General features: G+C 40.4%; 1 protein-coding gene across 2 annotated transcripts in view; it reads right to left on the reverse strand.

The window, feature by feature from the left end:
• RAB30 (RAB30, member RAS oncogene family) overlaps positions 1 to 16,948 on the reverse strand; it is a 101,550-nt gene that overhangs the window by 49,226 nt on the left and 35,376 nt on the right. The window contains exon 1 of one of the 2 annotated variants that reach the window (XM_075198635.1): positions 1,036 to 1,942. The exons of the other annotated variant lie outside the window; for it this stretch is intronic. The gene's annotated coding sequence lies outside the window, so the exon portion shown is untranslated. Of the gene's footprint in view, positions 1 to 1,035; positions 1,943 to 16,948 lie in introns of those variants that run through there. 2 annotated transcript variants of the gene reach the window in all.

Here is a 16,948-nt window from a genome sequence, read left to right on the forward strand (position 1 = left end):
CTCTCTGAAGAAATGTCCCCTGTGGAAACCATAAGTACAGATAGGGGATGGGAAGTGTGGCTCTCTGGAGAAATGTCCCCTGTGGAAACCAGGTGAGGGAGTGGTGGGTAATCCGAAACTGCACTTGCTATATAAAGTTGTTTCATTAGAATCTAAAATAGAAATGAATCGTTACCCTGTAGCTTAGCTTCAGGGAAATGCTATTAAATAACTGCATGTTTAATAAGAGTATAATCTTGTTACAGTATCATCTTATGCTCTACTGCCGGAGCACAAAGGGTTTGCATTACATCCTTCCCAGAAGTGGTGACCCGGCCTCATGACTCAGAACCCACTGGTATCTGGCTGAAGCCTCCTAGTCCATCACCTAATGCTTCTGATAAACATCCCCTTCTGATACAGAGAGGCACATGGATCTGTGCAGGGTTGAAAGGCTCTTAGTGGCGTGACTCACAGATGCTAGATTTTTATTCTCACTTGAATTTTTGCTCATTTATAAACAGCAAAATCTGCAGACCTGAACAATCGATAGAAAGAAAAGGCTGAGGCTCGAAATAAATCTGATTACTAAAAAATATCCAAAACAGGATTTTCATTGATTAGTAAGTGCATTGTAAGTCCATGTTCCTTATGGTAGAATATTGAGCTGGTCAGCAAGTAATATGTATATTACAGAGTGATCCAAGCTGGGGTGAATCCACTGAGGCAAGTGGAAAATGAGACAAATATAGGTAACCCAGCTTTCAGGACCGCAAGTGTCCAAGTTTCTTATGGTATGCACCTTCTGTTCACATCGCACTATTCCCAATATGCCAGCTGTGTGGAGCGTTGTCAGGACCCCCCAGCTGGTTTATGGACTATGGAGCAGCATCTCATATAGAAGAAACTAATAATGACCGACGCATTTCATCAAAGGCAGCGATTTCATCAGAGGGTCCAGGGGTGCACTCCACGGGTACCAAAGTCCCTACCTTCTACTCCAACATTTTTGTAAATACCAACTGTATACACCATACACCATTGTGCATTATTTACCTTTTTTGTAGATGGATTGCTTCAGATGACTTTTGCATATGGTACTGAAAAATTATTAGTCCTCGTTCAGTGTGGTCTAGATGGAGCCATGAGGTGTTGAAGCTGGGGAGGAGGGGGTTGTAGTAATTGATGTGTGTGTGTGTGTGTGTGTGTGTGTGTGTGTGTGTGTGTATATATGTTATTTTCATCTTAATAAGTGGTCTTGCAATTGAAGTGTAATAATACATACTGATATGAGTCAATGGTGTATCTATGAATGAAGACAAAGTTAGTAGAAATGCTCTAACTAAGGTAACTGATTGTAATCGGTTGTTACATTTTATGGTGTTTTTATCAACCCACTGTATGTAGATTAAGGCCTGAAACCGGGGTCTTTAGTAAAGTCAGGGATTCTGACTCCGGGTTATTCCTGACTTAGACTGTAAGCTCCCATGTACTATCCCTCTCTATCCTCTATCTCATGTCTGCACCTTCTTCGTCAACATCGTACGTGCTTGTTATGTGTGATTTGTAGGTTGTATGTATTGTATCTCTGACTGTCTGACGCTGATGAGGTTTGAGGCACCTTACAGAGAAATAATGACGATGAAATTGACTGAAACGGTTTATCTCAAATCACTATTAGAGGAAGAACGGGGGAGTTTAGACAACACCTTTATCACAATTTGGCCACTCACTTGTGTCTTAATTTCTCAAGTCTTCTCTGTAATTAAGAAGCAGTGGTTCATTAAGGGGAATTTTTCCTGTTATCCTGGGAATGCAAAATCCCCCTTTACAATCGCTTAGAAGCATTCCTACTGTCCAAGAACTATTGGTAAGAGCAGATATTAATGTTGACACTGCTTCCGAAAATTTCCACAAATCTTGGTACTAAACAGCCTGGGTTACCGTTTCTTGGTTCATACCCATTGTGTCATTATGATGAAGGGTAGTTCCTTTAATCATCCTCATTAAAGATAGAGGGCCTGGTTCATTAAGGAACTTAGGCAAGAATTTGAGGAAGTTTTCTTACTCAAGTTATCTGGACAAAACCATGTTACAATGCAAGGGGTGCAAATTAGTTTATTATTTTGCACACAAGTTAAATACTGACTGTTTTTTCATGTGACACACAAATATCAACTTTAAATTTCAGTGTACAAATAAGCTATCAAGTATTTGTGTGCTACATAAAAAAACAGCCAGTATTTTCCTTAAACTAATTCACACCCCTTGCATTACAACATGGTTTTGTCCAGAAAACTTAGGCAATAATTTGAGTAAGTTTTCTTACTTAAGTTCCTTAATGAATCAGGCCCAGAGACACTAGATTAGAGGTTGCCTTACGTGTCGGTCACCCCATGTTGTTTACATGATCTAATGTCCGTGTAGCCTGCTATATCATGGGAAAATTACTCAGGAAGTGAAGGAGCACACTGGTCAAAATACATCATATATACATAAACAACAGAGATAGGAACTATGCAGAAGCCGGCTGGCAAAAGTGAAATATACGGTCATTGATCATACACCAAGAACCTCATAGAGGGAGAGAAGGACAATAATGTTTAAACAACATAAAGTATACTGGGTACATACACGCTGACCTAAGGGCATTGATTATAACTACCATTTATGTATCTAACAGGATGTATCTGTTGTTCTTTATGAATATTTGATCTCTGTTTAGGTGTTCTGTGAATAGTTTATAGTATATAAGTATATAATACAGTGTATAGAATAAAGAACTAAGAATAGGTTCTGTATCAGATTTGCTACAAATTAAGGCAGCATTATCTGCTTTAGTACATGTTCTCTCTGTCGCTGTGTAGATTATTTATATTACTGTGGTTACTTTGACTGTACACAACTTATTTAATGATGAGTCTTTGCTACATTGTTACTTCTCCATTTGGGCTTGATACAGGGAGTGTCCAAAACTGTTACAATGTCTATGTTTATAATAACATTACACTGAGTGTTACAAACCTGTGGGGTGTCTCTCTCTCTCTCTCTCTCTCGTTGAACAATGGTAGCCTTTAAAAATGGATGACATATTGTAACACTGGTGAGACACTAACAACATGAGCAGCACATTACTGAATCCACAATATTATTACAAATTAAAGCCAAGACATATAAAGTAACCTCCGCCTATTTCATGGTACCTATACGTGCAGCAATGCCAATGGCGGTTAGAGGCCACGGTGGGCAAGCGTTTGCACAGGTGTGGCTTTAAACAGATCTACTGGTGCCGGCAAAGTTTTATTCGACCTGGTGGGAAATCATATCTCCGAATGACTGCATCAATCATCAGTTGCCATTAAGGACTTTACCATTTCTATTCATTAGTTTGGACAACCAAACCAAACAAAGCAATGTGTCCAAATTGGCCAAACAATGTGTGAAAAGCATTACTATATTAAAAATATGACTGTAATGTGTATATATATATATATATATATATATATATATATATATATACACACACACACACACACACACACACAATATCCCCCATTCCTTCTCTTCACTTTTTCTACACGTTATGTTACAGATAGTCTACTACAGGGGTGGGCACAATCATTTAGAATTACAGAGACAGTCAGTTACATCTAGGAACAAGGGGCCTGATTCATTAAGGATCTTAAATGAAGAGGATTCTTATTTCAGTCTCCTGGACAAAACCATGTTACAATGCAAGGGGTGCAAATGAGTGTTCTGTTTTGCACATAAGTTAAATACTGCCTGTTTTTTCATGTAGCACACACATATCAACTTTAAATTTCAGTGTACAAATAAGCTATCAAGTATTTGTGTGCTACATAAAAAAACAGGCAGTATTTAACTTATGTGCAAAACAGAACACTCATTTGCACCCCTTGCATTGTAACATGGTTTTGTCCAGGAGACTGAAATAAGAATCCTCTTCATTTAAGATCCTTAATGAATCAGGCCCAAGATCTTTTAAGGTGTCGAGGAAGATATGCATCTATTGAAGTGTTTACAAAAAGTTAGATGCCAGCAATAATTTTTTTAAGTGCATTGGCTACCTGGCACTTGGTATTTATCTACACCTGATATGTTAGTGAACTCAATTTTACCATGGTATATGGAAGGTCAAACTTAGCAGATTGTTTTGTGGTCAAGGAAATGATCACCTTGAAAACACAACTGTTCCACGTTTCATGTTGGCCGATGACATAAAGGCAAAGAAGGCCCCTCCCGTTGTTCCACATTTAAATCACAAAAGTGATTTAAGCAGCACGGTGGCTCAGTGGTTAGCACTTCTGGATTACAGCACTGGGGTCATGAGTTCAATTCCCGACCATGGCCTTGTCTGTGAGGAGTTTGTATGTTCACCCCGTATTTGCGTGGGTTTCCTCCTGGTGCTCCGGTTTCCTCCCACACTCCAAAAACATACTGGTAGGTTAATTGGCTGCTAACAAATTGACCCTAGCCTGTGACAGTGTGTGTGTATTAGGAAATTTAGACTGTAAGCCCCAATGGGGCAAGGACTGATGTGAGTGAGTTCTCTGTACAGCGCTGCGGAATTAGTGGCGTATATATAAATAAATGATGATGATGACTGCAAGTCAATTTGCAGCCTTTGTATCCCTGTTTATCTGTCTTATTCAACATCTCTAACTTATTCAAGATACCAATTAAAAGGGTTGTCCAATTTACGTAGATGAAAATACTCCCATGTATAGTATATATCTTCTATTCGTGGAGTAGTATTTGACTAACGAGGCGTTGTCCAAAAATGGACAGCCCCCTAAATCTGCCAGTTGATAGACCTGTGTTCAACTACATAACTGAAATATATTCCGTTAGCGGAGAAAAATATCACTTGTGAAGGAGACAAACATGGAATTAATCAGAGGAGGACGTACAATTTAGCTTATAGCTAAAAAAAACAATTAAATAACACAGTAACGTTCCAAAAAGATTTTTTGTAAAAAAATAAAACCGCTAAAGGGGTATTCAATTGTCCGCAAGTTTTTTTTCCCTGCAGCATAACAAAAAAAAAAAAATCTCCCGCGGGTTTATAACTGCAATAGCGACCGTTTTTAATTAGCGCAGCGCGAAAACTTGTGCAATTCAATTGAAAAAGAGGGAACGCTTCCCCCGCGTGTTAAACATTGTGTTTGCGAGTTTTTAGGGGAGTTTTAACATGGTCATGTATTACACAAAGAAAGGTTTTGCATACATTTTCATACATATTTGCATTACACATTAATAATATCTACATTACAGTACTTTCTTTAGCATATTTTTTAATTGAACTATTTTTTACCATAGAATCATCTATACCATGTCAAAACACATTACTACATTCATATTTGTACCAAAAACATGCATAAATATTAATTAGTGATTTTATTTATTTTAAATTATTTTATGTTTATTTTATTTCATTATTTTTTCACAAGAAAATCAACTTGTACATGTTAGGCATTAGTGATAAACATAAGTAACTTTTTTTTCACACTATTTCAAGAATTCAAATACTTTTCAGAGGTTTTTTTATTTTTAACACACCCCAAAGAGGTGCGAGATAAAACACCATATTGGCCTGTTTAACCCGCTGCGTTAAAAAACAATTGAATAGCTTTTAACGCGTCTGTCTCTCGCACACCCTATACTTTCAATAGACCTTCTACTGGACCGTTTCACGAAAAAAACTGAGCGATAAAAATGGAATTGAATCCATGATAAAAAAAACAGCGTTAAAATGACTTAACACAAAAAAAACAACAACTCCCTGACAATTGAATACCCCCCTAAGAAACAATGTTTCATATCATTAATCTTATTCCCGAATAGAAATGAATAGACTTACTTATGGAGCCAATTTTAAATGAAAATGCTTTATTTCATCCTGACTCTGTGTAATCTCTCACGCACATTTGCTCTGTTTGATACTATATACATTTCAGTAATGTAAATCAGCAGGAACGCTTTACACAAAGCTTCATTCTGTCCTTCCTCTCGGTCAGTGTAACAATCACAGGACATGAGCCTGAGGGAACAAGCTGGACGGTGGAATCTAGCTGACGACTACCAGGTTGCTGAGACCGTTTCCTGTTGCTAACTCTTCTAATGATAACGCAGACTGACACAAGCAGTCATCATCATCATCATTTATTTATATAGCGCCTCTAATTCCGCAGCGCTGTACAGAGAACTCATTCACATCAGTCCCTGCCCCATTGGAGCTTACAGTCTAAATTCCGTAATATAGACACACTCACACACAGACAGACAGAGAGTGAGAAACTAGGGTCAATTTTGATAGCAGCCAATTAACCTATCAGTATGTTTTTGGAGTGTGGGAGGAAACCGGAGCACCCGGAGGAAACCCACGCAAACACAGGGAGAACATACTCCGCACAGATAAGGCCATGGTCGGGAATCGAACTCATGACCCCAGTGCTGTGAGGCAGAAGTGCTAACCACTAGGCCACTGTGCTGCCCTATTCGTCCTCTTCTATACTGAACAGCCAGATGTACAGACCGGGAAAATCATCTGCATCTGTGAAGTCATCTCAATGTTGCCTCCTACATACGTTGGGAGTCAAAATACCAAGGAGGGGGTGTCACAGGCATTGTAAACATTTCGGTAAAATGTTGCCTTTGAGACACAAAGGTAGCGTATAAGGACGTACATATATATGAGTGAAGTTTAAATAACTGACCCATTCTATGTTATATTAAGATACAGTTTTAATCTTGCATTATATCTTAAATCTCCTTTTTTCCCACCTTCAGATGACTCGGACTTAAGCTGTGTATACAATATAGAAAAATAATTCAGATATGATTTTTGTAACAATGTTACCAACGTCTGACAGTCCCGATGATCATGCTGATTCCTGTGTACACACCTACATGATTTATCTTCAGATCTGTGATCTTCATCTGTCATAACCATGTGCTGAAAAGATCCTGACTCTGTACACTGTACAGATATCTCCCCACACGTCCACATCAGACATCGCTCCATCGCTGATCGTGATTTTTAGGAAGTTATAAAACCAAATAAACAGATGCGATGTGCTTTGGTACAATAAAACATGACACTAATTCAGTATCTGACCAAAGTCAGTTATTGTGTGATCTGCATGATAATTGTATAGCTGTGTACTGAGCTTAACTAGCTTGTACAAGTTTATATTCTAGCTTCTGTCTGTGTTTTTCAGCCATGTATTTTTTCATCAGGCACAGCTATCTGCATCAGAAACAATTGTATCCAGAAAGCAGCTCTGTCTCGTACCCCAGGGCAACAAAATAACGTATGCCCGATGCTATAAGGCTTCTTACCCGCTGGTGTTGAAAATCAAGCATTGTTTACATTAAAAGAAACATGTACATGGGGATGGTGATGGGACCAGTTGGTTGCAATGGCCCCCTACACATTTTCGCTCGTGTTTGGGAGCGGCAGTGGAACTGCGGCTTATTTTGGATGCTACCTGCTCGATTTACTTGCGTTTATTGCAAGTGAACACTAAGGGGCATATTCAATTGTTGGCGTTACAGCCAAAAGTAACGCGCCCCGCGCACTATTACCGTCATTACGGTAATAGTGCGCGTAAATACCGTTATTACGGTACTTTTCACGCTGGATTTCAGTTTGCGGCTCAGGGAGCTTCGAACTGAAATCCGGCTAGTATCACCGTAATAACGGTATTATTTTTCCGCAGCGGAAACCGCCAACAATTGAATATGCCCCTAGGGGTCAAAGGAGTGCCTTCCACTGCCCCCCACCCCTGGCTGCTAGAGCCAACGCTGGTTAGCACTACATGGGGTAAAAGCACGGAAAAGCCTAAACACAGAAAAAAAAGATGCTCAAGTGTGCTTTGTAATAGTCGAGGGGAGAATGTACAAGCCAACAAATTGAAGTCATGTGAACAATGGAAAATCCCCTTTAACATCTACTTTCTGTTCTGTAAATCCAGAAAGGACAGTATATGAATTAAGATAATAAATATAGCTATATTGAAGCTACGTGCCGATAGGGTAAGACGCTTTGGTCAGACACAAACAGATACAGTGTATGACTAAGATGAACGAGGCTGACGTTTTAACAAACAGAATGGCTTTAAATCTCTTGTTTGATACGGTACATATCAGTGATGGGCAACCTGATACAACTCAAGGGGGGCGCACAGGCGGCCCTCTAACCTTGAGCGCATTACCAAAAAACATAAAATTAGGCTAATTGGCTGCTATCAAATTGACCTTAGTCTCTCTGTCTGTCTGTATGTGTGTGGTAGGGAATTTAGACTGTAAGCTCCAATGGGGCAGGGACTGATGTGAGTGTGTTCTCTGTACAGCGCTGCGGAATTAGTGGCGCTATATAAATAGCTGATGATGATTTTATACAAGTTATAACAAACACATCTGACAATAAAGCAGGAATGAGCTGGGCTCGCCTGTTGCCAATCACTGCTTTGGACTATAACGTTCGCTTAGTGGTTACAGAGAAAGAGCGACTCTCATCGAAATCAATGATGTTATGATGTAAACAGAACAACGGAGAAAGAAAGCTCTTGAAAGAGTAAATTACTGCCAAGACAATAGGTTGCTGAAATGAAATAACCATATCGGCTGCAGAGGTCTATTACTTACATGCACAATTGAGGGGGGGAAAAAAATGAACCAACATTGATTGAGTCATCTTAAAAAACAAAGCACATACACTCCGCTCTCAAACCTGAGAAAAATAATATGATATTTGGGAAAAAAACGCTGTCATTTTAAAGCATTAGGGAGGAATTACAGTCAAGAAAGTAACTATACATTACTGAGGCTTCTGCCCTTACCCAAACCTCCAGCCATACAAAACAATGAAGTAAACATCCCGAATACGGGCAAGCCTACGCTCACTGCTCCCCAAGAAACGTTCTATGACATCATCGAACTGCAGGAAGTGTGACAGATTTCAAGGCAGGCTCCTGATTGGCTCTGGAAGATCCCACGAGTTTAATGTCGCAGGATCTTCAGCAAACACAAACAGCTCATTTAAATAAGGCATTATATTTCAGAAAGTACAAAACAGAGAGGGAGAGGCAAAGATTATCAGATTTTCTCAAGAATGGTGGTTTTGTTAATAATTTTGCACTGTAATTCGGCTTTCTAAAACGGAAAGCTTGAGGGAACGTTTCATCCCACCTGTCCATTTTTATCCCTAAAAATCCCAGTCCCTATTTGATCCACTGCCTCTTTTGGAAGGTTATTCCACCTATATACTACCTTTTCGGTAAAGTAATTCTTCCACAAATTCCTCTAAACCTACTACCCTCCAGTCTTCGTGTATGTCCTTTGGTTTTAATAGATCTCTTCCTCTATAGAATGCTTTCTTTTTGTAGCACGTTAAAATCCAAAATATATTTTAAATCTTTCAACATACCCCCTTCTCCATTTTCTGCTCCAATATGTGTGCTTGTGTGTGTGTATAATATATATATATATATATATATATATATATATATATATATATATACTTATGTTTATATTGAGATTGTTGGGGTATATTTATCAAACCTTCTTTTAAAAGGTGAAGTGGAGGGTGGAGGTGCTTCCCATAGTGACTAATATGATTTTAGCTATCATTTACTTACTACATTATTGGAAATGATAGCTAGAATCTGATTGGTTGAAATGGGCAGCACGTCTTCTTTTTTAGAAGGTTTAAAAATCTATCCCTTGGTCTTTCCTTGTAAGTTCTGTGATGTAGCACCATTAAGTAACCCTTCTTTGCACAATACCTAATTGATTCATGCCCTTAATCTGTACAATTGATGTTAGTTGGTTTTTTTTCAAAACATGATTCTCAAGGAGTCTACAAGACAATTCTGATTTTATGCTGAATTAGTAGCATATGAGAAAAGTTCTCCGACACTTTAATGGAGTGTTGTTCTGTTATGGCATCTACAGACCATTAATGCAAATGCTATTTATTTACCAATCACCTGAAATTGATGAAAATCCCCAATACACAGCTCAGATAAATGCTTAAAATAACTCTAGATAAAACATTCCCAGTGTACACTAGATGACGAGACCCAAGTCTGTAACATACACTCTATCAAGGCAGAAGCTCATTTCCAAAATGTTTATACAGAGCTGGGCAAGAATCCGGCATCATTCCCTGGTAGCTGAGAGACGCTCACAATGCACGCTACCCAATCAATCTTTCAAAAAATAAAATACACAAGCTCTGGAAAGCTCCGTAGGTAAAACAATGGCACTGAACCGTGAGAATATCAACATTAGACTTAAACCAACCAACTGAAACTGGTTCACAGAGGGGGCTACACACACAGCACAGGCGAGTAGTCTGATGTCATATATTTGTCGACAAGAAAACGGACATTACATTGGACACTGAAACGATGTTGCGTTACCAAGGATTTTGCATAAAGGGGATATCTAAATAAATACATTTGTTAATTAAATATAACTCTCCTTACTTGGCTAAACAGCACTTTAGGGGTATATTTACTAAACTGCGGGTTTGAAAAAGTGGAGATGGTGCCTATAGCAACCAATCAGATTCTAGCTTTCATTTATTTAGTACATTCTACAAAATGACAGCTAGAATCTGATTGGTTGCTATAGGCAGCATCTCCAATTTTCAAACCCACCGGAAACTCGCAGCTTAATAGATTTATCCCATAGACAATTAGGGATATATTTATTAAACAGTGGGTTTGAAAAAAATGGAGATGTTGACTATAGTAACCAATCAGATTCTAGCTGCCATTTTGCAGAATGCACTAAGTAAATGATAGCTAGAATCTGACTGGTTGCTATGGGCAACATCTCCACTTTTCCTTTTTAGAAAGTTTGATAAATCCACCCAACACCTCACTGTGCACATTTATGGAAACTGGTGAAAAGTAAAAGTTGATGTTGTTCCTATCAACCAAATTTTCTGTCATTTTTCTAGTGTAGTCTAGAAAACGATAGCAAACATCTAATAAACACCGACTTTTACTTTTTTTCATAAATGTCCCATATATATATATATATATATATATATATATATATATATATATATATATATATATATACACACACACACACACATCAATCTCCACAAGGACCGCACCAGACCTCTGAAGGTGTCTGTGGTATCTGACACCAAGGGCTAGATTTACTAAACCGCGGGTTTGGAAAAGTGGAGATGTTGCCTATAGCAACCAATCAGATTCTAGCTGTCATTAATTTAGTGCATTCTACAAAATGACAGCTAGAATCTGATTGGTTGCTATAGGCAACATCTCCACTTTTCCAAACCCGCAGTTTAGTAAATATACCCCCAAGACGTTAGCAGCAGATCCTTTATCTCCTGTAAGTTGCGAGTTGGGCCTCCATGGCTCAGACTTGTCTTTACAGCACATCCACAGATCTTGGTTGAGATCTGGGGAATTTGGAGGCCAAGTCAACACCTTGAACTCTTTGTCATGTTCCTCAACAATCTTTGCAGTGTGGCAGGGCGCATTATCCCATACTTGCCAACTCTCCCGGAATGTCCGGGAGACTCCCGCATTTTGCGAGAGTCTCCCGGACTCCCGGGCGAGTGTGGCAATCTCCCGCTTCTGGATTATTCTGCCCACTTCCTAGTGAAGTGGGCAGAATTAAGTCCCAAACGCCGCGATTCCCGGTGAATCGCGGCATTTGGCCCCGCCCCCCGCTGTCAAATGACGCGTTACGCCCACCTCCTCCGCAGGCTCTCGGATTTCAAGATGAGAAAGTTGGCAAGTATGCATTATCCTCATGAATGAGGCCACTACCCGTCGGTTGTAAAACTTACCTAAACGTTGCACTGTATTTTCCTTTTAAAAAGACACTATTGTCTTAAATTACTTACTGTAAAATATTCTGGTGTTCTTTGTACTTAGTAACATGTCTGAGATAGGCTTGTTTACAAGTTAATTCTTGATATAGGGGAAAAAAACTCAACTGGTTTTGCAACACAGAACAATTCTTCAGAACTATATTGTGAAATTCGGAGGCTTCTAAAGGACCTCTGACCAATCAGACATCAGCACGGACTCACCACCCACAGAACACAACTCCCATTATAGTAATAAAAATAAGTAAATACATCAGTGGCTGCTTTATTATTGGCGGGTGAAAATACTGTTACCTTGCAATAGTCACACACACTTAGTGCACCAGCGTCTAAAATTGTTTGTCCACTACCTTATGTATGCATCGAATGTTCCCCACACCTCTTAGAGTGTAAGCTCAATTGGTCAAAGCCATCTTTACCTGCTGTTTCATGTCACTGCATGTGATCTGTCATGATTTTCTCAATGTACAGCGCAGCGTACTATGTCCGCACTTCGTAAATTAAGGATATTAATACATATATAAAAATCTGTAAAATATCAGCCGCACAATAAAAGTACAAATGTAGATCATTGTGTGAAGGTACTAATAAAATATGAAAGAAAAGACATAGTATAATTTTTAAATACAGGCAACTTTTTATATAAATCCCTCCCCCCAACTTGCAGAACCACTCAGTCTAACTTTCCAGGACCACGCCGTTCCTGTGCAGTGTTCTGTGTTCTGTGCGGTGATTTAAATCAACACAGGCGAGACAGCCATTTTTTAAGGACTGAACCAATATTGAGCAATAATGAGCATGCATCCTATTAATCACTAGGAACCAGTGACATCACTGAAAATGCAACCTATCAATTCACTAGGAACAAGTGACATCATAGAGAATGCAGCCTATCAATTCACTAAGGAACCAGTGACTCAGCAGAATTCTTCTACTAACATAAAGGCCATCAACAAAATTGCACCAACATACATCTCCTCACTTGTCTCAAAATATATCCCAACTAGATCTGCGTCTCTCTTCCACTCTCATCACATCCTCCCATTCTCAGTTACAGGACTTTTTTCGGGCTGCACCCACTTAATGAAATTCACTCCCTCGCACAATCAGGATTTCCTCTAGTCTTCAAACCTTCAAGAATTCTCAGATAACCCACCTCTTCAGACAAGCTTATGATATTCCTCAACCACCATCTTAATCTCCCTAGGTTACCCTATTACCACCCTCTACACAGCTAACACAAGACAACAACCCTCTTACCCACATTGCTGTGTGACTGATCAAACAGCCCACTAAATACTTTGTAACCCTCCAAGAGGTTAAATTGGCGCTCACAGGTGATCACAGCGGGAGGATAATCAAAAATCCTATAGAACTAATGGAGAAAGAGGTACTCCTAATGGTTGGCTTCACAACTGCTGCAAACCCGTAGTGGATCGCTGTAAACCACCAGTAAAGGTCAAGGACACAATAAAACAAACATAGATTATTATTATTATTATTATCCTTTATTTATTAGGCGCCACAAGAGTTCTGCAGCGCCGTACACAGCACAAACAGTAGACTAAACAAGATGACACATTACAAACGGTTAACAAAAAAATACCAAAACTTCAGAGACTCCAGGCAGGCTAATGCAGTAAAGACGGAGCAGAAGAGCAGGTATGGAGAACAGAGGGAAGAGGGCCCTGCTCAAATGAGCTTACATCCTAAGGGAGGGTAGACAGATCTCAGGCACACAGGGAGCAAGTTGAAGTAAGTGGGGAGAGAACAGGGGGGGCGGGAGGAGAGAGGGGAAGAACAGGTAGAGGAGAGGTTAGGTGGAAGGTTGGTAAGCCTTTAGGAACAGGTAAGTTTTGAGTGCCCTCTTGAAGGAGGACAGATTGGGAGAAAGACGGATGGAGCGAGGGAGGTCGTTCCAGTGAAGGGGGGCAGCACGGGAGAAGTCTTGGATTCTAGAGTGGGAAGAGGTGATCAGAGTGGAGGAGAGGCGACGGTCATTGGCCAAGCGCAGGGAGCGGGCAGGGGTGTGAATGGAGAGGAGGTTAGAGATATAGGGAGCAGTAGACTGGGAGAGAGCATTGTAAGTGACGGTCAGGAGTTTGAAAAGGATTCTGTAAGGAATGGGGAGCCAGTGTAGGGCAAGGCAGAGAGGGGAGGCAGACGAGGAGCGGCGAGAAAGGAAGATGAGTCTTGCAGCCGCATTGAGTATAGAGCGGAGGGGGGCGAGATGGGAATGGGGGAGGCCGGTAAGAAGGAGGTTGCAATAATCAAGGCGGGAGATGATGAGTGCGTGGATGATAGTTTTGGTGGCATCCTGGGAGAGGAAGGGCCGGAATGCGGGCAATGTTGCGTAGCTGGTAGCGACAGGCTTGGGCGAGGGATTGGATGTGGGGGGCGAAAGAGAGAGAGGAGTCGAGGGTAACGCCCAGGCAGCGGAGTTGGGTGACAGAGGAGATGGTGGTATTATTAACAGTGATGGATGTGGTGGGCGGGGAATCTAGGGGGAGGAAAGACAATCGGTTCAGTTTTGGAGATGTTAATTTTGAGAAAGCGCGATGACATCCAGGAGGAAATGGCAGAGAGGCAGTCAGATACACGAGAGAGGAGGGAGGAGGAGAGATCAGTCGAGGAGATGTAGAGTTGGATGTCGTCAGCGTAAAGGTGATACTGAAGACCGAATGAGGAGATGAGAGCCCCCAGGGAGGAGGTGTAGAGCGAAAAGAGTAGAGGGCCAAGAACAGAGCCCTGAGGGACACCAACAGGGAGAGGGAAGGGGGTGGAAGAGGAGCCAGACGTGGATACTGAGAAGGAGTGGTTAGCGAGGTATGAGGTGAACCAGGCAAGGACAGATCCAGAGAGGCCAAGAGAGAGAAGTGTTTGTAGCAGAAGGGGGTGGTCCACGGTGTCGAAGGCCGCAGAGAGGTCAAGGAGGATGAGCAGGGAGAAGTGACCCTTAGATTTGGCTAAAAGTAGATCATTAGTAACTTTGGCCAGGGCAGTTTCGGTTGAGTGGAGGGGGCGGTAACTGGATTGGAGAGGGTCGAGGAGGGAATTGTCCGAGAGGTGTCTAGTGAGGCGGCAACAGACAATCCTCTCAAGTAATTTGGAGGCAAAGGGGAGAAGTGAGATAGGGCGATAGTTTGCATGAGAGGTGGGGTCAAGATTAGGTTTTTTGAGGATGGAAGAGATGAGAGCGTGTTTAAATGAAGAGGGGACTACACCAGATATATAGATATTTATGATAATGTAATCTACATAATACAATACAAAAGAAAGTGTGGCCAACACTATTTAACACAGTCTCGATTGTAGAGACATATCCAGAGATAGCGCGTCCGCTATTAAAAATCAGTACATCCCGCACATAACATGGTAGAGTCGAACCAGGAATATAAAATCCTCCTTAGATAATGGATAATTGAGCAAAGTAAATCACCCTGTTACTGGTTCAAGGACAGCCAAATCAGTAAACATTAGTCCAGTACGGCCTGTGTTCTCATAGCTCCCTCCTTATGTAGCCGGACAGACTACACATGGACCTCACAGATAATACCGGGTTCCAACAGAATAGTCTTATTACTTCAGACTCTAGCGTAATCTACGCAGCAGTAATACAGAGTCTTTAATAGTTGAAGTATGTACTTATCGTGTCTGCCGGCAGTGATGATCGGAGCAAAAACGGGCCGGTAGATAGAGGTGAATACAGGTGCTCCTCTCGTGACAGACAGGTGATAATTGTTCAGAAATAGGAGGCGCTTGTATATCCGGATCCAACTCACATCAAAAAACCCCCGACGCGTTTCGTGCCTGTACCAGGCACTTTCTCAAAGCCATGTTATGTGCGGGATGTACTGATTTTTAATAGCGGACGCGCTATCTCTGGATATGTCTCTACAATCGAGACTGTGTTAAATAGTGTTGGCCACACTTTCTTTTTATTGCGCATTCTAGTGCTCAACTGTTTTCTCATCACAGCCGCGGTTGGTTTATTTAACTCCAGGATTGGAGTATAGTTTACTGTGTTGCACATGCGTTATATGTGTTTTTTATTCTGCAGATTTCTTCATGTAATGTTTTATATTATGTATTGTATTATGTAGATTACATTATCATTAATATCTATATGCAACTTTACCCAGTGCCTCTCTCTATTCTCTAGAGAATACCCAATGCTATCATTCATTATTTTTGGGTAGACTCAACAGCGCAACCTTCTATGTTTGTTTTATTGTGTTCTTCCACTAAATACTTTGCAACATTTGCATTCTAGCTGGACAAATATTCAATATGATGTAGCACTTACCCTTGTGTATCAAACTCCCATTGTCCCATAGATTGTAAGCTTGTGAGCAGGGCCCTCTTACCTCTCTGTCTGTATTACCCAGTATTGTTTTATTACTGTTTGTTCCCAATTGTAATGCGCTACGGAATATGCTGGTGCTATATAAATAAATGGTGATGATGATGATGATTGAAAGGGGGGAATACAGTGATAAAGAGGGCATCCAAAATCACATATTGTCATTAAACTTGCACTGTATATTCAACTATACACATCTTCAGAGCTAGCACATTTTAGCAGTGTACCGATGATGATTAATATTTTTAATTAATATATTTTACAAGCCTCTGCACAGGCAGCTGACGCACATAAAATATAGAACGGAGAAAGATAATTTCACTGCACAGCCGAAAATCTTGCAAATAAAAAAAAAAAAAAAGTAATCACAAAAATAAAGTCGATGTGAACAAAACATGTCAGTAAACATTGTGTTGTCTAAAGTGATTGAGACTCTCTCGCCTTGTTCTTCAATTTCAATTATTTCAAGTACAGAACGTTCGTTCCTACTGTCATTATTGCAGGGCTTGTTCTCCTCTGCCATCTCACCAAATACAGGAAGAAAAATAGTTTTTCATAAGACCTAGAAAACTCTGCTAGACTTTTTAAAATCACTCTGAATTTGTTTCAACAGGAAAGCATTCACTTCCTGCCAAGTTATATGGCATGAATTTTATACATGTCCCAGTGGCATAAAGTAAAAGAACTGGGCAGAAAACTAATTA

This window comes from Mixophyes fleayi, chromosome 2, assembly GCF_038048845.1.
Source record: "Mixophyes fleayi isolate aMixFle1 chromosome 2, aMixFle1.hap1, whole genome shotgun sequence".
In the NCBI taxonomy this organism is placed as follows: Eukaryota; Metazoa; Chordata; class Amphibia; order Anura; family Limnodynastidae; genus Mixophyes; species Mixophyes fleayi.